The sequence below is a fragment of the Macaca fascicularis genome, chromosome 10, assembly GCF_037993035.2.
Source record: "Macaca fascicularis isolate 582-1 chromosome 10, T2T-MFA8v1.1".
NCBI lineage: Eukaryota > Metazoa > Chordata > Mammalia > Primates > Cercopithecidae > Macaca > Macaca fascicularis.
In genome coordinates this window covers 67426403-67452354 of record NC_088384.1, presented here as the reverse complement: position 1 = coordinate 67452354, position 25952 = coordinate 67426403, and the positions used below count along the sequence as shown (strand labels likewise).

At 43.7% G+C, this 25952-nt stretch overlaps 1 protein-coding gene across 9 annotated transcripts in view; it reads left to right on the top strand.

Moving 5' to 3' along the window:
* RIN2 (Ras and Rab interactor 2) overlaps positions 1-25952 on the top strand; it is a 252492-nt gene that overhangs the window by 106219 nt on the left and 120321 nt on the right. The window lies entirely within an intron of this gene.

Genomic DNA, 25952 nt, shown 5'->3' with positions numbered 1-25952 from the left:
AAAAACAAAAAACAAAACTTTTTCTTTTAATGTATGAGACACAGACATCTATATGATACATAAACAGTTATACGATGGATATCCATGGTATTACAATTTAATGGGGGGATCAATTAGAAATAAAGGTCTGAAAAGGCTGGGAAACAACAGTTTGCAAGAGGCAGAAGTTACTATTGACAGTACCCTGGTTTTTGACCATCCTGGGTGGCACTGTTTAGTTTGCAGGGTTCACATCCTCTTTTCTGGAGTGAGGAGTTAACAGCTGAACTTTCATAAAGTTATTTGGTTAAGTTTGCCGTACAGGGCACAAGCTCTTTGGCAAAACATTCATCTGTTTGTGGTTAGGATCTTCCTGGTTCTTATTAACACCAGACATGGTTACATTTCGAAAATCATGAGGCTTGGCTCTATAAACAAAATTACCAGGTCGTGAAACACAACATCCTTTGAATCCTTCCTTCCTGACTTCACCAGAATCCCTCCTCCAGAGCAGACAGCATGAAATTTGACAAGAAAAAAGGACCAAATTCTTTAATTCCAATACACTTTTCCTTTGTCAAAATATGGTCATTTAAAAGTTTAAAAATAGAACCCTCCTATAGACATATAAGGAGTGTGGGGTTAAAGACTTATTAGGAAGGCATCAGCAGGTGGGTAAAGCTAGTTCAGAGCAGGATGGGCACAAGAGATTGGTGTATATGTAATCAGTCCAAAGAAAGCCTGCTGAAATAGGCTACATATACTCGCTGCCTGTGATACAAAACTGGTTACCATCCTCACAGGGCCATCAAACCATCATCTTTGTTCTCTACAGGACAAATGTTATTTGTAAATTATATTTGGAGGATTCTATTTGGGTATTTTGGACCATTATTTTAAAGATCACCTAAATTCACATTAACACTTTCTATAGCATTCAAGCTAGGCTATGAAATCTTAACAAGTTTTATTTCTTCATTTTCTTTTTTGAGTATCTGAAAGACTACCTGAAAAACCTGAATTAGCTTATCCCTTTTACATCAAAGGTGCTGGGGAGAAAGGTACTGACAATGGTTTGTCGTAAATGTTTACAGCTCCCCCATATTTAGCACTTGCCAGTTTCCGTGGTGTAAATAAATACTCCAACCATGGTCATCTTCAAATTACCAACAGGATGTCCTTAGGCAGAGTTAAGAAGAGATGCTCACCATCACCATTGTGAGATGATGTATTTTGATTCCAGCATGTCATCAGGTGTGTGCTATGACATATTTTCTATACATTATAGTCACAACATTCAGGTTACTTTCTGAGGAGGTACACTCAGGCCACTGGGTAAATGACTCTGAAGAGCCAGAAAGATCAATTCAGCTAAATAAAACTGCCAAATAAAATCGTTTTCCCTGGAACCCTAATATATGCCCTGAGGGATTCTTCAGGGATTACACAGTTTTTAATTCAAATTTCATTTTAAAAGTTATACTTTCTATTTTTTTCTTTCTTTCTTTTTTTTTTTTTTTGGTGACATGGTCTTGCTCTGTTACCCAGGCTCAAATGCAGTGCTGCAGTCATAGCTCACTGCAGCCTCAAACTCCTGGGTTCAAATGATCTTCCCTCCTCAGCCTCTCAAGAAGCTAAAACTATAGGCACACACCACCAGGCCCAGCTAATTTTTATTTTTGTAGAGATGGGGATCTCACTTTGTTCCCCAGCCTGGTCTCAAACTCCTGACCTTAAGCAATCCTGTTTTGGCCTCCTAAAGTGTTGGGATTACAAGCATGAGCCACCATGCCTGGACAAAAGTTATACTTTTCAAAAATATAATAAAAATATACATATATATACACATATGCAGCAAATGCATAAAGGTACATTTGCATACATATAGTAGAAGCGTTCCCCAACCTTTTTGGCACCAGGGACCTGTTTAATGGAAGACAAGTTTTTCCATGGACCGGGGTTGTGTAGGGGATGGTTTGGGGATGATTCAAGCACATTACATTTATTGTGTAGTTTATTTCTATTATTATTACTTTGTAATATATAATGAAATAATTATACAAGTCACCATAATGTAGAATCAGTGGGAGCCCTGAGCTTGGTTTCCTGCAACTAAATGGTCCCATCTAGGGGTGATGGAAGACAGATCATCAGGCATTAGATTCTCATAAGGAGCAAGCAGTGTGGATCCCTCACATGTGCAGTTCACAATAGGGTTCATGCTCCTATGAGAATCTAATGCCACTGCTGATCTGACAGGAGGCAGAGCTCAGGTGATAATACGAGCAATGGGGAGTGGCTGTAAATACAGATGAAGCTTCACTGGCTCACTCACTGCTCACCTCCTGCTGTGCAGTCTCGGGGGGTGGGGGGTGGGGGACCCCTGATATATAGGACTGATAAACTCCAAGTTCAGAATTCTTGTAACCTCTGAGAGAAAAAGGATAAATGATAGAGAGGAATCCACAGGGCTGGGGAGTGCAGAGAGACATGATACATCTTTAAACCTTTTTTTATATCTTTAACATTGCATACAAAATTCACAAAACACATAGCCAGATATGCTTATTATATTTCAAATTTTACGTGTTTAAAAAACACTAACATGTGAAATTGTGTTTCTAGATTAATTTTGGTTATTTATTTATTTATTTTGAGACAGAATCTCCCTGTGTCACCCAGGCTGGAGTGCAGTAGCATGATCTCAGCTCACTGCAAGTTCCACCTCCCAGGTTCAAATGATTCTTATGCCTCAGCCTCCTGAGTAGCTGGGATTACAGGCAGGCACCACCACACCAGGATAATTGTTGTATTTGTAGTAGAGATGGGGGTTTCACTATGTTGGCCAGGCTGATCTTGAACTCCTTACCTCAAGTGATCCACCCGCCTTGGCCCCCCAAAGTGCTGGGATTATAGGTGTGAGCCACCATACCTGGCCAGATTAATTTATTTTTGAACACACATGTTAGTGTAATGCAAAAACGTTAAACCATCACTAAGTATCTTGTTTTATTTTTGTTTTGTTTAATGGAATGCATTTTTAAATTTTTTTTTTTTTTTTTTTTTGAGGCGGAGTCTCGCTCTGTCTCCCAGGCTGGAGTGCAGTGGCCGGATCTCGGCTCACTGCAAGCTCCGCCTCCCGGATTTACGCCATTCTTCTGCCTCAGCCTCCTGAGTAGCTGGGACTACAGGCGCCCGCCACCTCGCCCAGCTAGTTTTTTGTATTTTTTAGTAGAGACGGGGTTTCACTGTGTTAGCCAGGATGGTCTCGATCTCCTGACCTCGTGATCCGCCCATCTCGGCCTCCCAAAGTGCTGGGATTACAGGCTTGAGCCACTGCGCCCGGCCTAAATTTTTAAATAATTTCAAATTTACACAAAGTTTGCAAGTATAGTACAGAGACTCATAAGATGTCAGTTATCCAGATTAACACATTTTAACATTTTACCACATTTGTTTTATTTCTGTTTTATATCTCTCACTCCACACACAACACATGTGCACACACACACACTTTTTTCTAAACCATTTGACAGTAAGTTTCATGTATTATGCCCCTTTACCACTTAATACTTTAGTGTTTACTTCTTAAGAACAAGGACATATTTTTACATCATCACAATACAGTTACCAAATTCAGGAAATTTAACATTGATGCAAAACTTTAATCTATTGCCCATATTTCAGTTTATCCAATTATCCCAATAATGTCATTTACAGCATTTTTTTTCCGTTCAGCATCCAACTGAGGATCATTTATTGAATTGAGTTTTCATTTATCTTTAGAGATTCCTTCACTCTGAAATGTATCCTTAGTTTTTTTTTTTTTTTTTTTTTTTTTTGCCTTTTAAGACCTTGACGTTTTTAGAGCACGCAGGCCAGTCATTTTTGTAGAGTGACCCCCAGTTTGGGTTTGTCTGATGCTCCTCACAGTCGATTCATGTGTTGCACCCCTGGCAGGAATGCCCGAGAGTGATGCAGTGGCCTCCTCAGTGCCGGATATCAGGAGGCACATGCGGCAGGTTTGTTTTATTCTTGGTGACACTAACTCCAGTGGTTTAGTTAAGATGGTGTCCACCAAGTTTCTCTGCTGTGGGAGAATTTTAGGAGTTGTGGTTTGTCTAAAAATGAGAGATGAATCAAACTGGGAGGGTATGTAGACTTTGCCGGATGACGGTCCCAAAGCTGCTCTGAAAATGCTATGCAGCTGGGTGAGCCGGCCTGCTCTCTGAACTGCAAGGCGTTTTTGTGGGACAAGAAAGGGTGGCATCAGCAGCCTGCTCTGCGGCTGGGGCTGCAAAAGCCATCCATGTCGTCACGTCTGGCGTGGGGCGTGCTGGTGCACAAAGAGCCAAACTAAGCTCCACAGCAGGAGCTGACATCAGGCCAGGCCTCAAGGAGGCCTGAGCGTGGCCAGTTCCCCGCCTTGGTGACGTGATATTTATGCACCATGGCTTTTCTGAGGTTTCTCCAACTTTCCCATGTAAAATGAAGATGGCCTTTCTTCTGAGCCAGGGCTGCCCAAGTGGCGGGCCACAAACCTTGCATCGCCTGACCCGGACTGGGGCAGCAGCGTCTCCGAGAAAAACAGGAAATTGGGACATACGCGCTTTCCACAGCCTGGCTACGTTATGAGTTTCTTAGTGATTCCATGTGGCTTGAGTAACAGGGTAATTTTCCTTCATGCAGTAAAATACCCAAACGAATGAAGATGTATTTTATTGGACAACATTTTATTTTAGTAAATTATTTAGTGTCCAGCACTGTGTTAAGTAGTCTTACAGATTCGCTCCTGAATTCATACCACAGACTTTCACTGTGCCAGGAAACACGTGAAATGAGTAGAGCATGTCTTAGGGTCTGGTCCAGGTTTTATGATATGCTGGGTGGACCGTGAACATCAGACAACAGGCCGTGCTCCATCCCGAAGAGGCACACAGCCTATGTGTGATAAACAGACATCTATAATCATGATGTTGTGGAAGCTGTCAGAGGGACCTTGGGGACCCAGAAAGGGGGAGGCCTAATGATGGGAATAGGGAATGAAGGGAGGCTAGCACAGAGGAAATGATCTCTGACCTGAGTCTTGAGGGATAAAAAGGTGTTCACTGGCTGGGCACAGTGGCTCATGCCTATAATCCCAGCACTTTGGGAGGCTGAGGGGAGTGGATCACCTGAGGTCAGAAGTTCAAGACCAACCTGGCCAACATCATGAAACCCTGTCTCTACTAAAAATGCAAAAAGGTAGCTGAGTGTGGTGGTCTGTGCCTCTAATTCCAGCTACTCGGGAGGCAGAGACAGGGGAATTGCTTGAACTGGGAAGTGGAGGTTGCAGTGAGCTGAGAGCGCACCACTGCACTCCAGTCTGGGTGATAGGGTGAGATTCTGTCTCAAACAAAACAAAACAAAACAACAAAAAAAAATGTTCACCAGGTGGTGAGGGGGAGGCATTTTAAACAGAGACTGGGTGATGTAAACAGAGATACATGGTGTGGATGAGTCTGCACTGAAGAGAGGAATTAGAAATGCATATAAAGGTTTGAATGAAATTGATGAAGACCATATACGCTGTGGCAGAGTCTGGACTGAGTGTCAGGGCCACCTTGATTAGATTTTGTGTTTTAGGCGGGGTTTCCCAAACTTGAGAGGAAGGGTTTCTGGGGAACAAGACCCTCACTACTCCTTCAGAGGTTACTGACTTTTATCACATGGTGAGGTGGGGAGGTGAAGCCACATCACCACTGACCCCACTGAAGATGGGTTAGCACTGACCCAGGGAAGGGCCAAACCAAGAGATAGAAAAAGCTGGGGAATTGGGGCCTGGTTAAATTGTGGAGCTGCTGGATTGGCCCATGCCACTCCGTGAAGCCTCCACCCTTACCCTGGACTTTAGGCCATCCTTTAATCACTTTTACTGCTTAGAGATTTTTAAGCTTTTATTTTGTTCTTGGGATTTTTTTGAGAGACAGAGTCTCACTCTGTGGCCCAAGCTGGAGGGCAGTGGTGCAATTACAGCTACTGCAGCCTCAAACTCCTGGACTCAAGTGATGCTCCCACCTCAGCCTCCCAAGTAGCTGGGAATACAGGTGTGCCCCACCATGCCTGGCTAATTTTATTTATTTATTGTAGAGAAGGGGGTTCGCTGTGTCGCCCAGGTGACAGTGCTGGACTCAAGCAATCCTCCCACCCGGGCTTCTCAAAGTGTTGGGATTACAGGCGTGAGCCACCACGCTGGGCCAAGTTATTCTGAAATAATATCAAACTTCCAGAATTGTGGCAAGAATAGTTCTGAGGACTCCTCTGTACTATTTGCACAGGTTCACTGACCTGTGCCATTTTGCCCCATTTCCTATATCAGCCTCTGAACCAGATTAGAGTAGATTGTAGCCATCAGGCCCCTTCACCACTTACTGTGCCAGTACATACTTCTGAAGAACAGGGAGGTTCGCCTACATTCCCACAGTTCAATGACCCAAGAATGAAGCCTAATCATCATATGATACTTTGATCTAAACCTCAGATGCCAATTTTTATCAATTCTCCCAATAATGTCCTGTGTAGCACGTTTCTTTCTCTAGTCCAAGAACTAGTCCAGATCACGTCTTTTGTGGGGAGGCGTCATGCCTCTTTAATCTCTTTTAAGAATGATTCCTCAGGCCGGGTGCGATGGCTCAAGCCTGTAATCCCAACACTTTGGGAAGCTGAGGCAGGTGGATCATATAAGGCCAGGAGTTCAAAACCAGCCTGGCCAACATGGTGGAACCCGATCTCTACTAAAAATACAAAACTTAGCCAGGCATGGTGGTGCACGTCTGTAATCCTAGCTACCCAGGAGGTTGAGGCACAAGAATCACTTGAACCCAGGAGGCAGAGGTTGCAGTGAGTCAAGATGACACCACTGCACTCCAGCCTGGGCTATAGCATTAGACTCTTTCAAAAAAAAGGAAAGAAAGAAAGAAAAAATGCTTCCTCAGCCTTTCTTTGTTTTTCAAGACATTGATATTGATATAGAATCTAGGCCAGTTCTGTGATGGGATGTCCCTTAGTTGGGGTGGGTATGTTTCTTTGTGATGAGATTCCATGTACACACCCCCTGTTGGAACATCCTCTAAGTGATGCTGTGTTCTTCTTGGGCATCACATCTGGAGGAACACAGCATCTGGTTGCCTTCATTGGGGATGCCGATTTGGATCACCTGGACAAAGTGTTGCCTAATTTCTCCACTGTATGGTTACTATCGGTCCCCTTGCAACTAACAAACACTGTTTAAGGAGATGTTATTATTTACCTTTAAGCCAATTTGAATTGGATTTTCTGTTACTTCCAACATAAAAACTCCTAGCTGATTTTATATATATATAAAAGGTTATATATATATGAAGCGTTTATATATATATATACACATATATATACATATATACACACACACACACACACACACACACACACACACACACACAAATAACGAGGCCGGACGCAGTGGCTCATGCCTGTAATCCCAGCACTTTGGGAGGCCAAGGCAGGTGGATCCCCTGAGGTTAGGAGTTGGAGACCAGCCTGGCCAACATAATGAAACCCCACATCTACTAAAAATACAAAAAATATTAGCCAGACGTAATGGCACATGCCTGTAATCCCAGCTACTCAGGAGGCTGAGGCAGGAGAATAGCTTGAACCTGGCAGGCAGATGTTGCAGTGAGCCAAGATCTTGCCATTGCACTCCAACCTGTGTGACAGAGCGACACTCCCATCTCAAAAATAAATAGATAAATAAATAAAAACAATCAGGGTTCTCTAAAGGGACAGAACTAATGGAATAGATTATATATGTATAAAGGGGAGTTTATTAATTATTAACTCACACAATCACAAAGTCCCACAATAGGCCGTCTACAAGCTGAGGGGCAAGGAGAGCCAGCTCAGGTTCCAAAACTGAGGAACTTGGAGTCCGATGTTCGAGGGCAGGAAGCATCCAGCATGGGAGAAAGATGTAGGCTGGGAGGCTAGGCCAGTCTCTCTTTTCACATTTTTCTGCCTGCTTTATGTTCCAGCCACACTGGCAGCTGATTAGATTGTGCCCACCCAGAGTAAGAGTGGGTCTGTCTTTCCCAGTCCACTGACTCAAATGTTAATCTCCTTTGGCAACACCTTCACAGACACACCCAGGATCAATACTTTGTATCTTTCAATCCAATCAAGTTGATGTTCAGTATTAACCATCACACTCCCATAGGAAAATGGGAACAGGAGAGAAGTGTGTGATCAAGCAAGTGTGTGTGTGTTTGTGTTCATAACCATCTGCGATTGTCTTGCTTTGGGTCTCCTCAGAAGCAGACCCTGAGATAAGAATTAAAACGCAAGCCATGTTTTGGAAGGAAAAAAAGGATACTAGTAGGAGATTGTGGAATCGAATAAATGGCAGCCAATATATGGTTTGTTTTCAAGCTGGCCCTCACTGGGACAGCCGAAGCTTCATGTCATGAGGTATCTTTGGGAGACAGTATAGATCGTACACCTCAGAGTTATCCCACTAAAATGAGGGAGTGGGGTTGAGGTGAGAAAAATCACCGTTTCTAGTAAATAGCAGTGCATCACGCATATGTAGTTTCAGAATTTCCTCTTCCTCAGACTGCCACCTTAGGTCACATGTTCTAGCTGTTCTAGGTTGGTTTGTTCTAGGTTTGGCTGGGAGTTAGGGCATGCAATGCCATGTGTCAAAATACTCAACAAAGACAGATCGGTGCTAGTGAGGAATGCTTCCTATCTCCATTCTGTGGGGTGTCTACCCTGAAGGAGGCAGAACCAATGTACACATCACGACTTCTCTAAGGAATCATAGGCAGGAACTCTGCCCAACAGGGACTATATTTCCAGTTAAAAATGCTGAAATGGGTCCCCAGTTTATTTCAATGATGTTTATGAGGAGGACACTAAGATTTAGGAATTGTGGACTCTTAAGTTATTTCACTGGTTCAATAATGGTGTTAGATCATTATGGGGTCAGTGCTCAGGGAAAAGTCCATGAACAAGGTAGGTGACATGATTTGGCTTCATGTCCCCACTCAAATCGCATCTTGAATTGTAATCCCCAGGTGTTGAGGGAGGGACCTAGTGGGAGGTGATTGGATCATGGGGACAGTTTCCCCCACGCCTAGTGATAGTGAGTGAGTGCTCACAAGATCTGATGGTTTTATAAGTGTTCAGAAGTTCCTCCTTTTTCACTCATCTCTCTCCTGCCACCTTGTGAAGAAGGTGCTTGCTTCCCCTTCCACCATGATTGTAAGTTGCCTGAGACCTCCTCAGCCATGCGGAACTGTAAGTTGATTAAACCTCTTTCCTTTATAAATGACCCAGTCTCAGGAAGTTCTGTATAGTAGTGTAAGAATGGACTAATACGGTGGGCTTGAGCTGATCTTTGAAGAATGGGCAGAATTTGGATATATGAAGCTGAAAAGGTGTGGGGACACTGATCCAAATGCAAAGGTGGGAGTGGGGATAAAGTATGGATAAGATGCATGTGCAATTGTACCTCGCTCACCTCCTCCTACCATACACTCCTGTGCACGTCTTACTGCAACTTTCTGCCTGGCCATCTGAGGGTGCCATCAAGTTAATACCCCCAAGAGCGATTCTCCAACAGTGACCCACACAACCCAGCTTCCTTGACCTCAACTGGGACACCCCTGGAGCACACTCACCCCACATCATCTGCACTCCCCTGCAGCATCATGCTCTGGTGGCCCCCAGCTACACATGTTCAGTCTTAAAGGATAAGTATTCTAAAGGTAAAATCATGATATTAATATAAATTTTTTTAAAAACTACATCAGAGTGAAATACTGGACATTGGGAACTACAAAATGTGGGACGCTGGGTAGGGAGTGAGGGTTGAAAAATTACCCATTGATTACGATGCTCACTATTCAGGTGATGCGTATAACAGAGGCCCAAACTTCACCACGACACAAAATATGCATGTAAGGTGCCTGCACTTGTACCCCCTAAATATATGTAGTAAGTTAATTAATTAAATTTTTTAAAAACTGTTTAAAAAATTTTTAAACTCATTAGCGAATGAGGGAAATGGTAAAATGTCACAACTGATTTAAAAGTGGACTCAAATAGCACTTACACACAAATATATAACAAGCTTTCTCTTTTTTAACGTTTTATTATTTTTATTATTTTTTTTTATTTTATTTTTGAGACAGAGTTTTGCTCTATCACCCAGGCTGGAGTGCAGTGGTACAATCTCGGCTCACTGCAGCCTTGATCTCTTGGGCTCAGGTAATCCTCATGCCTCAGCCTCCCAAGTAGCTGGGACTACAGGCATGTGCCATCACTCTTGGCTCATTTTTTTTTAAGTTTTTTGTAGAGATGGGGTCTCACTATGTTGACAAGGCTGCTCTTGAACTCCTGGGTCAAGGGATCCTCCTGCTTCAGGCTGCCAATATGCTGGAATTACAGGTGTGCACCACCATGTCCAGCTGTATAACACACTTTTTCTGGAAAGGACCAGATAATATTTTAGGGTTTGCAGGCCACGTAGTCTCTGTTGCAACTACTCAGTTCTGCCATTTTAGTCTGAAACAGCTATAGATTATATGTTAATAAAGGAGTGGTCGCTGGTGTTTCAATGAAACTTTATTCCCAAAAGCACATGGTAAGTGCATTTGGCCTACTAGACCTTCTTTGCAGACCCCTGATATAGGCAATTAAGAACACTAAAATTACTTTACAAGTGGATGCAAAACTGGTCAATATCCACAGGGCACTAATCAAGTGCATCTCCACAGAACCGAACTTGCATCTCTGTGGGCAACACTCATTTGCATTATTATCAGTTTTCTACAATTTACAGAATTGAAAATATAGTTGATCCTTATTATTTGTGAATTCTGTATTTGCAAATTTGCTTTCTTGCTGACACTTATTTGTGACTCCCAATCAATAATCATGGTGCTTTTGTGGTCATTGTGTACGTACACAGAGGAGCAAAAAATTTAAATCACCTGGCACATTCCCAGCTGAGGATCCTACATTCTTTTCGGCTCTCATACTGTAAGCAAGTGTCCTTTTTGACGTCTATTTAGTGCTGCCTTTTTCACATTTTGGGGGGTGTGTGTGTGTGTATGTGTGTGTGTTGTTATTTTGCTGCTTTAAGAGGCCCCTAAAGTAAATGCCAAAGAGCTATTTAAGGGCAAGAAGGCTGTGATGGAGAAAATGTGAATGTTAGATAAGCTCTGTTTGGGCATGAGTTATAGTGTTGTTGACTATGACTTCAGTGTCAATGAATCAACAATACATATTAAATAAGGTGGTTTTAACTAGAAACACACATAAAGCAAGGTTATGCACTGATCTGTTAATGAAAATGCTGTGACCAGGGGCTAGCAGGAACCTAAGCTGGTATTTCCCCTAGGAACAATGGTTCAGTGTTCGCTAATTCACAGTTGGTGATGACTTTATAGAACTTAATACCATGAAGCACAATTGATTGTGGCTCAAAGAAAGACAGTGACAGGTGGAGCTAACCCAGAAGGGTGCTCAAGACAGCACACCCTGTCATTATCTCATAATGCTTCCTGGTGTCAGTAATGCACCTTTCCTTGGCTGCCTTCCCTTCCCTGACTCCCTTACAGTACCTGTCTCTTTCCCTACAGTGTTTCCTAGGACCACCTCCCAAGGAAACAACTTGCACAGCAATGCTTCTCTCAGAGTTGGCTTCCAGGGGAATGGAGACTAGGACAGGTTACACTGAGCAGAGGAGCATAATGAGAGTTGAGGCATAGTTGAGTAGAGATATAATTAACAACTGAGACTGAATAGTTGGGTTGGTTGCAGAGCAGAAGGGGCCCTAAAGAGGGAATATAGATAAATTTTTATGTTTTAAATTATTTTATTTTCTTATTTTTTTATTTTTTGAGACAAGGTCTCACTCCATTACCCAGACTGGAGTGCAGTGGCATGATCTTGGCTCACTGAAGCCCCCGCCTCCTGGGTTCAAGCGATTCTCATGCCTCAGCCTCCTGAGGAGCTAGGATTACAGGCGAGCACCACCACACTCAGCTAATTTTTGTATTTTTAGTAGAGCTGGGGTTTTGCTATGTTGTCCAGTCTGGTCTCCAACTCCTGACCTCAAGTGATCCGCCCACCTCGGTCCCCCAAAGAGCTGGGATTACAGGCGTGAGCCACCGCACCCAGTCGATAATTTTTTTTTTAAACAGAGTCTTGCTCTGTTGCTCAATTTGGAGTACAGTGGCGCGATCTTGGCTCACTGCAAACTCCGCTTCCCAGGTTGAAGAAATTCTCCTGCCTCAGCCTCCTGAGTAGCTGGGATTACAGGCACACACCACCATGCCCGGCTAATTTTTGGTTTTGTTTTTTTTTTTGGTTTTTTTTTCAGTACAGACAGGGTTTCACCATGTTGGCCAGGCTGGTCTCAAACTCCTGACCTTGTGATACGCCCACCTCGGCCTCCCAAAGTTCTGGGATTACAGGCATGAGCCACTGTGCCCAGCCTAAATTTTTAAATTCTAAAAAAAATGAGTTAACTGGATGTGGTACTGCACACCTATAGTCCCAAGGGAGTCTGAGGCGGGAGGATCGCTTGAGTCCAAGAGTTTGAGGCTATAGTGAGCTATGATTGTGCCACTGCAGTCCAGCCTAAGCAACAGATTAAAATTTTTTAAATTTTGAATAAATAAAAAATGGGTTGCAAACAGGGAAGCAGAATGCTGGTGCAGGCCTGCAGGATGGAATGAAACAGACACAGACAGTGGTGATGCAGACATTTAAATCACCCAACACATTCCCAGCGGAACGTGTCCTTTGGTGCAGGCCTGTAGGATGGAACGAAGCAGAGGCAGACAGTGGTGATGCACAGACATTTAAAGAGCTGCTGAAGCCATTAGGGTCGCCGCAGTCCAAGGTCTGAGTGAGTGCAGAGGATGGGAAGGAAGATGAGCGACGTTTCAACCAGAAGACTCAGCAGAACCGCAGAATGACTGATGTGAGGAGGAAAGTGAGAGCACAGCCGGGGTCCCTCCCTCTGAGGCTTTGAGCCTGGGGTTGTCATTAACAGAAGATGGAGCGACGACTTCAGGGGAACGGAATGTGAAGTGGAAAGTCTGCACTGGAAGCTAAATTTCAGAGAAAGAAACCAAAAATGACTGTTTCTCGTACTTTTTTCTAGACTGATATTTCAGAGTATAGGAAAGAAGGAAGAGGACTCCACAAACCCTTAGCTTTTTTGTTTTCTTTTTGTTTGATCCAGGCAAAATAAGTAGTTGCAATCCAGAAATAATGCACAGCTTTGCCACTGAAAGATCTGACATCTATACTCTGGTTGATCTTCAGGTCGTATAAATCTTTTGCCTTTGACTGAAAGATTTCATTTCTGTCTACTCTATGTGTATACCCCAATGAGATAATAAAGGGATAGACTACAATTTAAAAAAGGGAAGAGGAGAGAAAAGGAAAGACTCCTAACTAAGAGAAGAGGGCTTCACTGGAAAATAGGGTCTATGGAGAAAGCTGTGGTTAAAATGGAAGCTTCCAGATGTAGGGAGGGCTCATGTTGTAGAGAGAGGTGCCACACAGACTACGACGGCATGACAGGCAAAATGGGGATATGTGAGTGAAAGCCCTTTATAAATCAAAATACCACATACTGGCCGGGTGCAGTGGCTCACGCCTGTAATCCCAGCACTTTGGGAGGCTGAGGCAGGCAGATCACTTGAGGCCAGGAGTTAGAGACCAGCCTGGCCAACATGATGAAACCCTGTCTCCACTAAAAATTTAAAAATTAATTGGGTGTGGTGGTGGGTGCCTGTAATTCCAGCTACTCAGGAGGCTGAGGCAGGAGAATTGCTTGAACCCAGCAGGGCAGAGGTTGCAGTGAGCTGAGATCGCACCACTGCACTCCAGCCTGGACAATAGAGACGCCGTCTAAAAAACAAACAAAACAAACAAACAAACAGAAAAACACATACCAAGTGTACTGGGGCATTCCTTCTTTTATAGCCAGACCCACCCATTTGGATTAGGCCAGTGAGGACTATAAAGAGTCCAATTTGGCCCAGTTTGCTTTCCTGATTTCACCAAAAGCACTTACAGCCCTTCTGGAGAAGAGTAAGAAGATAAGGTCTTCAGGAAGATAAAAGCATTAACTTCTAACCATCCCCCCTTGCTGGAGATGCTATTACAGTCACCCAAAGAGAGGGACACCTTGTTTTACCAAGAAACTCAGCTTCTGGGTGATTCTCAGGCATGTTACTGTTTTCCTATTATCTGCAGTAACTCGAGGTCAATGGATGCTGATTGCAGAGGGTTCATAACATTACCCCAGCCCCAGAGAAAGTGTGCATATCTCAGACACAAGGCAGAGGTAGTTTTCAGTGCTTACTGGATACGTTTTGACTCCCAAGACAAGAATGTCTGGAGGGGAAAGGCATCTGGTTTAGAATTGAGAACGAGATTTCAGGAGTCTAAGACAGTGGGTTCATAGTGCAGGGTTAGTGTTGTAGACTCGCCCCGTGAAAGAATCATAAGGCAGAGGAAGGAGCACAAGAGCCAGGATGCTTCTCAAGAGAGAGCCTGACCTCTTCGCTGGAATTCAGAGCTAGAGAGAAATTAGATTGCAATAGGGCTGTTGAACCTTAGCCCACCTGCTTTCTGCAAGTACCACAGGGATGTAACTAGGCCCACACAGGACCGAACCTTATGCTTCTGCAAACCAGGAATGGATGGAGGGTGGGAGAGGACCAAAAGCAGTGGTGGGGCTGGGCACAATCGTTCATGCCTGTCATCTCAGCACTTTGGGAGGCTGAAGCGTGAGAATCACTTGAGCCCAGGACTTCAAGACTAGACTGGACAACTGTAGAGACCCCTGTCTCTACAAAAAAGTCAAAAAATTATCCAAGTGTGGTGATGTACACCTGTAGTCCCCGCTACTGGAGAGGCTGAGGTGGGAGGATCACTTGAGCCTGGGAGGTTGAGGCTGCCATGAGCCATGATTATCCCAGTGCATTCTAGTCTGGGCGACAGAGTAAGACTGTCTCAAAAAAGAAAAATAGTAGCGGAAGCTGTGTCCATTCAGTTGTGAGCCCTAAGATGGTCCTACTTGCCACCCAGTAGTCCCCTAACACTTGAGATGTGTACTTTTTCCTATCCTAGCCTCATTCCTCCTCGTGGAAGGAGAAATTTTTGGAGCAAACCAGTTGTGCCAGTCTTGGGCCCACATCCCCTCACTGCCTCACCCATGCTCGCAATGCCCAAAGCTCTGGAATCTCTGCACGCATGGCCCAAGCCTGCTTCCACTGCCTGGCAGGCTGTCTCCCAAGCCCCTGGGCCCACGGGCTCACTCTGCTCCTGGAGTAGCATCTGTAGGCTGAAAAGTGTGGGAGGGAATGAAGGATGAACAGTGCTTGGACATCAAGGATGGGGTATCCCCAGAGCTAGTGGAGGTAGAAGAGAGGTAACAAACCTTGAGGCAGGTTCAGGGTCACCCCATGTCCCCATGTTCAGGGACAAAACACTGACAAGTCTGAGAATTTTAAATGTAAACCAGGTTTCCCAAGTCCTCATAAAGGCACGTGTGTCATGGTAGGAGAATAGAACATATTTTAGTTAACAGTTTGTTCTCTTGATGTGTAATTTCTTAATATTGAGACATAAAGTATATGTGAACTTCCATCTGTCCTCTTGCCTCAGTCCCTGAAAATGTCAGTGTCCACCCTGCATCCTCATGGGTGGCATGAAAACCCAGACACGGGCAATGACGCTGTCTCTACTGTCTGCTCAGGCCATCCATCCACGGGCCCACATGACCCTCCATGCTTTACTCTGTTCTCCATAATCTGACTCTTTGGCTATCATTATGACCCAAAGCAGTCTCTCTCGGACATGAGTTTGTACCCACCCTCAAATAGTCTCAATGGATAAGCGCTAATCCTGCTTCCTCCCCTGTACCTTGGGCTCCACGCTAACCACACCTGCCCTGTCTGACACCACTGCCATGGGAAGGAGTCAGACGTCTGAACAAGAGGATAGGGTGAGGTAGACCATTGAGAGGAAAACCCTAAGCTTCAGAGAACCTGCAGAACCTAGCAGAAATTTTTTGGTAGTTGCAAATACTGCAAAACTGAATAATAGGAAACTGGATTTGTGAAATATCCTATGTCCTTGTCACTCCTAACAAAAAAAAAACCTGAATGCCATTTGTCAGCCAAGACAGACTTTTAAAGATGCCTGAACTTCTGAGGCACAATTGCCGCCACCAAAACCACCTTTTGGTGATCGCGACAGATATGTCTGAAAGCATTACGTGGATTTTCATGACTCTTTCACAGACACACAAAATACTAAGTTATTTTGGAGAACTGTTTCTTTCTTTATGCTTTTCCCTTGCTAATTTCTGGAGTCTGGTTGTGTGATGGTATTAAATATTAATACATATTATTAGCACATTTACCATGTATAGAAGGTGTCATGGTATGTTGTTATTTGATATTAGCCACTGTGCTTCCGCTGACTGTCCACAGGGAATCTGTGGGCTTACAAGGAAGACATTCTTCAGAGGAGGCCATCTGTTCTCCAACCCACTTCCTAAGAGAAAGCATGGGAATTTTAAGGCTCTAATCCTACAGCACGTGGATGCAAGGACATGTACAAACATGCAGTGTGGTCAGTTTGCTTCAGTGGTAGATATATTTCACTGGGAGTTTTGCACTTGTTCCCGTGGACTTTTTTCATTGTGTGATCTTCAATGCTGATGTGTTGTCTTGGACAAACACCCAGAGACTTCTCTAGAATTGCAATTCGTGTAAAAATGAAAGGGTTGAGAAACATGATTGGCTAGGGACTTGTAGGGAGCAAAGTAGGTTTGTATGCTATAGAGAGAGGAAAGATCTTCAGATCATAGAACTCTGTAAGAAAAATCCAACAACAGGGAGAACACATAGACTCCCTAGACTCTTTTATTTCTTTGGTATTTCAAAGTGATATGAAAAAAATATATATTTTTTTCCAGGCCAGGTGCAGTGGCTCATGCCATTCCAGCACTTTGGAAGGCCGAGGCGGTCAGATCACTTGAGGCCAGGAGTTTGAGACCAGCCTGGCCAACATGGCAAAACTCTGTCTCTAATAAAATTACAAAAATCAGCTGGTCATGGTGGTGCACACCTGTGATCTCAGCTGGTGACTGAGGCAGCAAGAGAATTGCTTGAACCGGGAAGGTGGAGATTGCAGTGAGCCGAGATCGCGCCACTGCACTCCAGCCTGGGCAACAGAGTGAGACTCTGTCCCAAAAAAAAAAAAAAGTTTTTTCCAGCATGTTTTGTGAGTTTACAGCATGGTATGTGTGTTGTTGGCATTTTATCTGATCTAGTGATTCTTAAAGATAAGCGTGGTTCTTCCTATCATCTTATGCTTTAGAGGAAGTCATTCTTGGTTTTTTTTTTTTTTTTTTTTTTTTTTTGAGACAGTGTCTCACTCTGTTACCTAAGCAGGAGTGCAGTTGCATGACTAATGCAGCCTTGACCTTCCAGGCTCAAGCGATTCTTCCACCTCATCCTCCTGAGTGGCTGGGACCACAGATATATGCCACCATGCCCGGCTAATTTTTTGTAGAGATGAGGTTTTGCTGTGTTGCTGGGCTCAAGCGATCCTCCTGCCTTGGTCTCCCAAAATGCTGAGATTATAGATGTTAGCTGCCGCACCTAGCTGAAAAAGTCATTCTTTAAAAACCCTTTTCAGCCTGGATGACTTCTTTGTAAAATCCTATGCGCTTACTCATTCAGCAAACATTTACTGAGCACATACGTACCAGGCAGCACGTAAGGTATTAAAGACGCTACTGTGAACAAGCAGATGAGATCTCTAATGTCTGGTTCCATAAAGGAAGATCTTTTCTTCTTCTCCTCTTCAACCTCCATAGAAATGGAACCCACTAAGTCTAAAATAACAGACCGAACATATGGCTTCCTTTAACTATTCCCGATGGCAGCATTTCACTTGGTTAAGATAAGAGCCAGAAATATTTTATGTCCTACTAGTGACAAATAATGTGGTTTCATGGATAAAGCACTGGTTTCAGTCTGGAGATCTAGTTTCTTACTTTTGCTATCTTTTATTACTTAAGTGTATGAAGAATCAAATAAAAGCCACCTCTTCGGAGACCTTGTGGTTTAGAATTGGTGAATTAAATATAGTGGTGACCTGGAATTGGTTCTCCCTGCTCACTAGAGCTGTTTGTTAGATTTTCATGCATTTTCCAAGTCTGTTGATGTCACACTGGTAGCTTGAAACCAGCCATGATGGGAGTATTTACACCACAAAATAGCCAAATGCTAAAACTCACGGCTTTTATTTCCCAGAAAGCCAGTTGTTAAACATTTTCCTGCCCATCACTAAATAAAGAGAAGGGTCAACACCCTAATGGTGAAGGGGAAAGTTTGGAAAGACATCAGCATATTCATGGTCAAAATGAAGGAAAAGAAGCAAATGAGTACATAAGATTCCAGGCAAGATGTATCCTAGAGGCTAATTTATTATATAGGGATGATGTTCCTCTCTTTTTCCTTCATAGCACAGGTTGTCATAACATTTCGACCCAGAACATTGTATTTTATTGATTTATTTTTAAATAGAGACAGAGCCCCTCACAGGGTCACCCAGGCTGGAGTGCAGTGGGTGCAGTCTGAGCTCACCGCAGCCTCAATCTCCTGGGCTCAAGAGATCCTCCCTCTTCAGCCTCCCAAGTAGCAGCTGGAGTTACAGGTATGCACCACCACACCGGCCAATAGACCCAGGACATTTTTATGTAACCATGCGGACTTTGTTTAGTTCTTTACTCCACTGATGACATAGGCTGTTAGTAAACAAAACAAAAACATTGATAGAATAAACAGTATTATGTTTAGAATTTCAGTCCTCCATTGCTGGGCCAAAGAATATTCCTAGAGTTTCTGTGGAATTGCTTCTACTTTCCTTACTGACTGTCTAAGAATTACAAAATCACTAGTATTGTAGCCATTTCATAATGAAATGGGTGAAGATGCACTCAACAGAATTTGTGATAGATCCAAACATGAATTGATGAATTATATCTTGTTTGTAATTTTGGAAAGTGAAAAAAACTTGGTCTGAGAAAAATGATACTGATAGAAGAAAACCTGATGACAGCTGTCCCTAACTGTGGACAGTCACACTTGTTATGTACTAAAAAGTGACAGAAGCATGAATCTTACAAAATTCGGACATTCCAAATGTAACCCAGAAAATTTGGAACTTCATAGAAATAATGAAAACAGCCAACACCTCACAGGGCAGGAACCTTCAACGGTAAAGTTTCATGAAGACAAAAATACTTTGGATCTATCACTTCTCTTTTACAGAGTTTACAAGGGAAGTATTCATTCCTGAAACTATTTTCTATAAAATTAAAATTAACTGAATAGCTTTATGAAAAAACAGACTCTCAACCTTCATACCACACACAAAAATTAATTTGAGATGGATCATAGATCTATGCATAAAAGCTAAAACTGATCGGGTGCGGTGGCTCACACCTGTAATCCCAGCACTTTGGGAGGCCAAGGCAGACAGATCACCTGAGGTCAGGAGTTCAAGACCAGCCTGACCAACATGGCAAAACCCCATCTCTACTAAAAATACAAAATTAGCCAGGTGTGGTGGTGGGCGCCTGTAATCCCAGCTACTCGGGAGGCTGAGGTAGGAGAATCGTTTGAACTCGGGAGGTGGAGGTTACGGTGAGCTGAGACCGTGCCACTGCACTCCAGCCTGGGCAACAAGAGTGAAACTCCATCTCAAAAAAATAAAAAAAAGCTAAAACTATAAAGTTTTTAAAACAAAACATAGAATCCTTAACAGCTTTAAGTTCTTATATTAGAAAAGAAGAAAGATACAAAATTAAAATAGAACTCAGAAAAGTTTTAAGCAATTTAACTGTACTGTTTAAGAGAAAGGGCCAATGAGTTAAGATGGTTTGCTTGGGAAAATACGTTCTCCATGAAAATTATCAATATTGGTATAATTCCAATTTAAATATCAGTGTTTATTAAACATGAAGTTAAAATATCCTTTGAGGTCACAAAGACCAGATATAAATAACAACGTAAAAACATTTTTACAACAGTCCGTAACTGCCCCACAATCAGAAAAACAGAATTAATTGCATTTCATTCAAGTCAGAAACTTAAAAAGAGAGAGAGGGGGAAACATAGCAAAGCCTCCACTCACCTTTGCAGGGTGACAGGAGAGATCAAAGTATGGCTCTTGTCCATCTTCGTCATCCCTAAGTTGAAGTATCTTCCCTCAGATGGTCCACAGGTCTCCCTCTACTGTATTCATCTAAGAAACCCCGTCAGAGGTGACAGCTGCAAGTACTGTTTTGGTTTGGTGGGCTTCTTCTTTATCAGTGTGGGCTTTAGTTGATTCCAAGATCTTTGAAGTAAACATCTGATTGGATGATAGTAAACATCTCAAAGTTCTGCCTGCCTCTGAGAACTCAGGGTGTCCTTCATCCTTCGGATGCTGTCCTGGTCAGAATGCGTTTGATGGAAGGGAATATAAGTCTATCCAAAAGGCTCAAGACTCTTCATTGCACATTTAACCTTCACCACTGCCACACACATCCTGTGGTCCAATGGTCTCTCATATCTATTCACTCAAGGTATCTGTTCCCCATAAATTGAGCTGTCATATGAGTTTGTAGGAGCCAAGGAGAAATTTCCCCTTCACTCTCTGAAGGCTGGATGAAAGATTGACCGACAAAAGGCAGGTTAAGAGGAGAAATGGCACAAACATTTATTAACATGCCCAAGGGAGAACTACAGAGTGGTCACCCCCACCCCACTATGGGGCTCAGAAGCTTGTATGCCATCTCAAGGTTACAGAAAGAATGGATTTTGGATGGTGGCAAAATAGGTGATGAGAGGGGCAGAAGAGGAGGCCTGGCTAGCAAAGGTGGTCTCATCAGGCAGAGGAAACCTCCCGGGTAGCAGCTCTCAGAAAGAAGAGATGGGAAATGGTTCTTTCCCACCTTTGATGGTGCCAGCCTCTCAGTTCATCTTTCCTACATCTGGACAGGGGAGGACCTCAGAGGAAACCTGGCTGCATCCCCAGAAAAGACAGCTTTTTAGCTATTCTTAGATTTCCAGCCCTTCTGAATAGCCATCTTGAAAGATGTCAAAGAAGTATATTTTGGGGTGAAATATTTTAGTTTCCTTCAGTTTCAAATCCAGCTTTCAGGCATAAGCACTTACTCTGTGACTCTTAACTCTAGTCTGGGCCATTGTCCATCCCCAGTCCAATCAGTTGACGGTAGGGCCGGGCAGAATCACACCTGCTACAGATCGGGCACAGGGGTGAGTCCCTTTCACTCACACAGGGCATCTGAGTGAGGAGAGCAGGTCCACAGGCCCTGGTCAACTGGAAGGACCTGCATTCTGCCTAACAGAATCCTCAGAGTGAGCCATCTGGGGCCATGCTGGAAGGATAACTCAGGGTGGCCAGAGAAGCCTGACATCTACATTTGATGTGCAGTGTTCTGATTTTGTAAAGTGGCCAGCTGCACCCAGTCCTTCGCATATTCCTGGATATAGCATCCCCATGCACGCTGCCCTGATTGCCAGCTGCCACCTTTATATGAGGGCTCTCTTTGGCTGCTAGAGCCCATTCTACCCATGCAGGGACTTGCTGGAAGTTCTGGTGAACTAAGACCCTCTGGAAGCAGCTCTCAGTCAATGACTCAGGAGAGTTGGTGGACAAATACCCCAGCTCTCCACTTGCCTCACTTGAGACAGTTCGGATGCATGGCTGTCACTGACTCCCAGGGCTCCCCTGAGGGACTAGAGTCCACTGCTCACAGTGGTTCCTTGCTTGGTTATGCACCTTGTATTGGTTGCCCTCCCTTCCCTTTGTCACAATCCCATACCCTACAAGTGTTACCTGAAGTCACCACTGAGAAACTACCTGGGCATGAATCTCTGTCTTGGGATCTGGAGACAGTTAATTCAGAAACATTTTAAATGCAGGCAGGGCACAACGGTTCACACCCGTTATCCCAGCACTGGGAGGCCAAGGCTGGCAGATCACTTGAGGCCAGGAGTTCAAGAGCAGTCCAGCCAACACGGTGAAACCCTGTCTCTTCTATAAATACAAAAATTAGCTGGGCATGGTGGTGCACACCTGTAGTCCCAGCTACCTGGGAGGCTGAGGCACAAGAGTCACTTGAACCCCGGAGGTAGAAGTTGCAGTGAGCCAAGATGGCGCCACTGCACTCCAGTCTGGGCAACAGAGCAAGACTCTGTCTCAAAATAAATAAATAAATAAATAAATAAATGCATTACTTAATATATTGTGTCTGCAGTGTGGACTCAATCCAAAAGCTGCCAGATTACAACCTCTAATGAAAAATAATCACCTACAAAGACTCTTTTACCATCATAGACAGAGAACCTTGGAAAAGAAAGCTCTAAACTCAAGTGCTAACAGGTTGATGAGTAGACCCTGAGGAAGTCCCAGAGTGTGTGGCTTCTTTGTCCATGGGATTCTGTGGATTAAGAGCTGAGTTGGCTTATGACACTTCTGCATTGTATTGTATGAAGTTACTGCACGCGTTTGTTGTGTGACCACTGATCACGTGGAGCTTTTCGAGTGAGGAGGTTTGGAAATATTGTTGACCCTTGAACAACATAGGTTTTCAAACTGCACTAGTCCATGTATACACAAATTTTTTCAATAAACACTTCTGGGGGAGATTTGCACCAATCTGAAAAAAACACACAAGTTGTGTAGCCTAGAAATACTGAACAAATTAAGAAAATGCTAAATATCTTATGAATGCATAACATATGTGTTAATTGGCTGTTTGTGTTATCAGCAAGGCTTCTCTGATCAATCGTAGGCTCTTTGTAGTTAAGTTTTGGGGAGTTAAAAGTTGTACTCAGATTTTTGACAGCTCGGGGGCTCAGAACCCTTACCCCATCCATTGTTCAAGGGTCAACTGTATATAGACTTTTCAATGACCTTGCGGGAGCCAAAGGATAGCTACCCCTCTTTCCATGCTCAGTCATATTCCAAGTGAGTAGAGTCCATCAGCCCTGAGGCCTGGGCCACGGGTGCAGGAGAAGTCATCAGTCAAGAGAGGAATAAGGGATGCCTGCAGGGGTGGGGAAGAAGGATGCCGCAGGAGGCTAATTCTTAAATGGCCCAAGGGGAAAAACGAGGGCATTGGCTAGGAGATGAGAGAAGTTTCCTACTCTATAAAGGGAGGACTTTTTTTTTCCCCTGGTCTCACTCTGTTACCCAGGCTGGAGTGCAGTGGAGCGATAATGGCTCCCAGCACCTTTGACTTCCTGGGCTCAGGCAGTCCTCCTGCTTCAGCTTCCCAAGTAGCTGGGACCCTAGGCACACACCACCATGCCTGGCTCATGCTTTTATTATTATTTGTAGAGACAGGGTCTCCCTATGTTGCCTGGGCTGATCTTGAACTCCTGACCTCAAGTGATTCTCCCATCTCAGCCTCCCAAAGTGCTGGGATTACAGGCATGAGCCACCATGTCCAGCCAGAAAAGGAGGACTTTCTAACCAGCAGAGGAGCTGCCTGTTGCCCTCGGGTGGCCACATGGCCAGTAGCTACATGGGCACCAGCAGGGCTTCTGTGGTGTGGACGTGGTGAGAGTTTCTATGAGTTTGTGAACCAGTTTTCCAAGGAAAGAAGGGATGGACTTCCAATGGAATTAGCCCCATTTACAGGCCAGTCCTGTAAGTGGCAGAAATCAGTTTTACCCACCCCACTCCACAGCACCTTGTTTAAAAAAAAAAAAAAAAGGTTACTCTCAGCAAAATTGAGGCACTGGATATTGTTCCTAATTCAATTTTTTAAATACTTTTTAATTTTTTTATGTTAAAGATAGGGTCTCACTATATTGTCCAGGCTGGTCTCAAACTCCTGGCCTCAAGCAATCCTTCTGCCTTGGCCTCCTAAAGTGCTTAGGATTATCGGGACACAGGCATGAGCCACAGCACTCGGCCAACAATAGTTTTTAAATAGGATTAGAACCAGGCGTAGTGGTTTACTCCTGTAATCCCAGCACTTTGGGAAGCCAAGGTGGAAGGATTGCTTGAGGCCAGGAGTTTGAAACCAGCCTGGGCAACATAGGGAGGGAGACCTGGTCTCTACAGAATAAAAATAAAAAGATGAGTTGAATGTGGTGGCACACACTGGTAGTCTCAGCTTTTGGGAGACTGAGGCGGGAGAATCACTTTAGCCCAGGAGGTCGAGGTGCAGTGACCGTGACTGCAGCAATGCACTCCAGCCTGGGCAACAGAGTGAGACCCTGTCTCAAAAACAATAATTAAAATTAAAATTAAAACACTGTTGCTGAGTAAGGGGGCTGGGAATACAGTTCTTTGCATATGACTTCTTTCTTTCTCATAAATTAGCTTCTCTTTTCAATGAAAAGTTTTCGTGACCTTCAAACTTAACATTTTTTTTAAAAATGACTGTTGGGCAAGGGAAAACCTGTGTCAAGCAGTGATCCAAGACACTTGAAAAATTTCTTTTAATTCACATAGTTCAAATTGTCAAGCCCGATCCTGGAATAACATTTTTCTGTCCAACGTGTAAAATATTGGGTAATACAAAGATAATTATGGAAATATTCAGAGAACTTCCCTGGACCCAGACACACAGCCACCTCCACTTCCTCCTACCTCTCTTAGAAAAAAACAAAAAGCATTAAAAGGAGAGATGACCTGTCTCCCTGGGAGCTCATTAAGGGGCCAGGCAAAAAAGTGAGATACATTTCTTAGATTCGGACTTGACCTGACAGGTCCCCTAGGGTGAGTCACTTTTTCCTATTTTGGTCAATTTGACTGTAAAATAATTACAGTAACGAGGTCTTGTTTACTGAGACTGAAGTCAGTGCTGCCTCGCCTCATTCAACAGCTAGAAAGAGAAACTGAAGGCTGTGATTAGAAAGCTTCTATAGCCAACCTCAGGCAGTGCGGATTAGAGAATCCAGGACTTGAGTACCCTAAGTGTCTTTTAAGTCAGACCTGTGAGTAGTGGAATACAATATAATTGCTTTTGCTGCTTCTCTTGTGGGTTTGCACTTGTAACCTAAAGTAAATAAAATAGGATAAAATAGAAAGCTGGGGTGGGGGCAAGGGGAGAAGAGATTGGGCTGATGTTGGTCAAAGGATACAAACTTTCAGTTCAGAAGGAGGAATAAGTCCAAGAGCTGTATTGTGCAACACGGTGACTGTAGTCAAAACCAATGTATTGCATATTTGAAAATTGCGGCCGGGCGCAGTGGCTCATGCCTATAATCCCAACACTTTGGGAGGCCGAGGCAGGCAGATCACTTGAGGTCAGGAGTTCAAGACCAGCCTGGCCAACGTGGTAAAACCCATATCTACCAAAAAATACAAAAATTAGCCAGGCATGATGGTGCACGCCTGTAATCCTGGCTACTTGGGAGACTGAGGCAGGAGAATCCCTTGAACCCTGGAGGCGGAAGCTGCAGTGAGCTGAGATCATGCCACTGCACTGCAGCCTGGGCAACAAAGTAAGACCCTGTCCCCCACCCCTCCCAAAAAAAAAGTAAAAAGAAAAGAAAAGAAAATTTTCAAAGAGAGGAGATTTTAAGTGCGCAAGTGCACTCAGGACAAGTAAAAAGCATGTGAGGTAATACATATGTTAATTAGCTTCACTTAGCCATTCTGCAATATGTATACCTATGTATTTCAAGATGTCATGTTGTATACCATAAATATATACAATTTTTACTGGTCAATTAATAAAATAAAATCCTTGACTCAAAATAGGAACGTTACTTTGGACTAAAGAAATTAAGAGAAGAAAAGAGGAGCAGAGGAGATGGGATGGGAAGGGTGGAGAAGGGAGAGTAGAGGTGGGCGGGGAAGGGGCGAGCGGGGAGGGA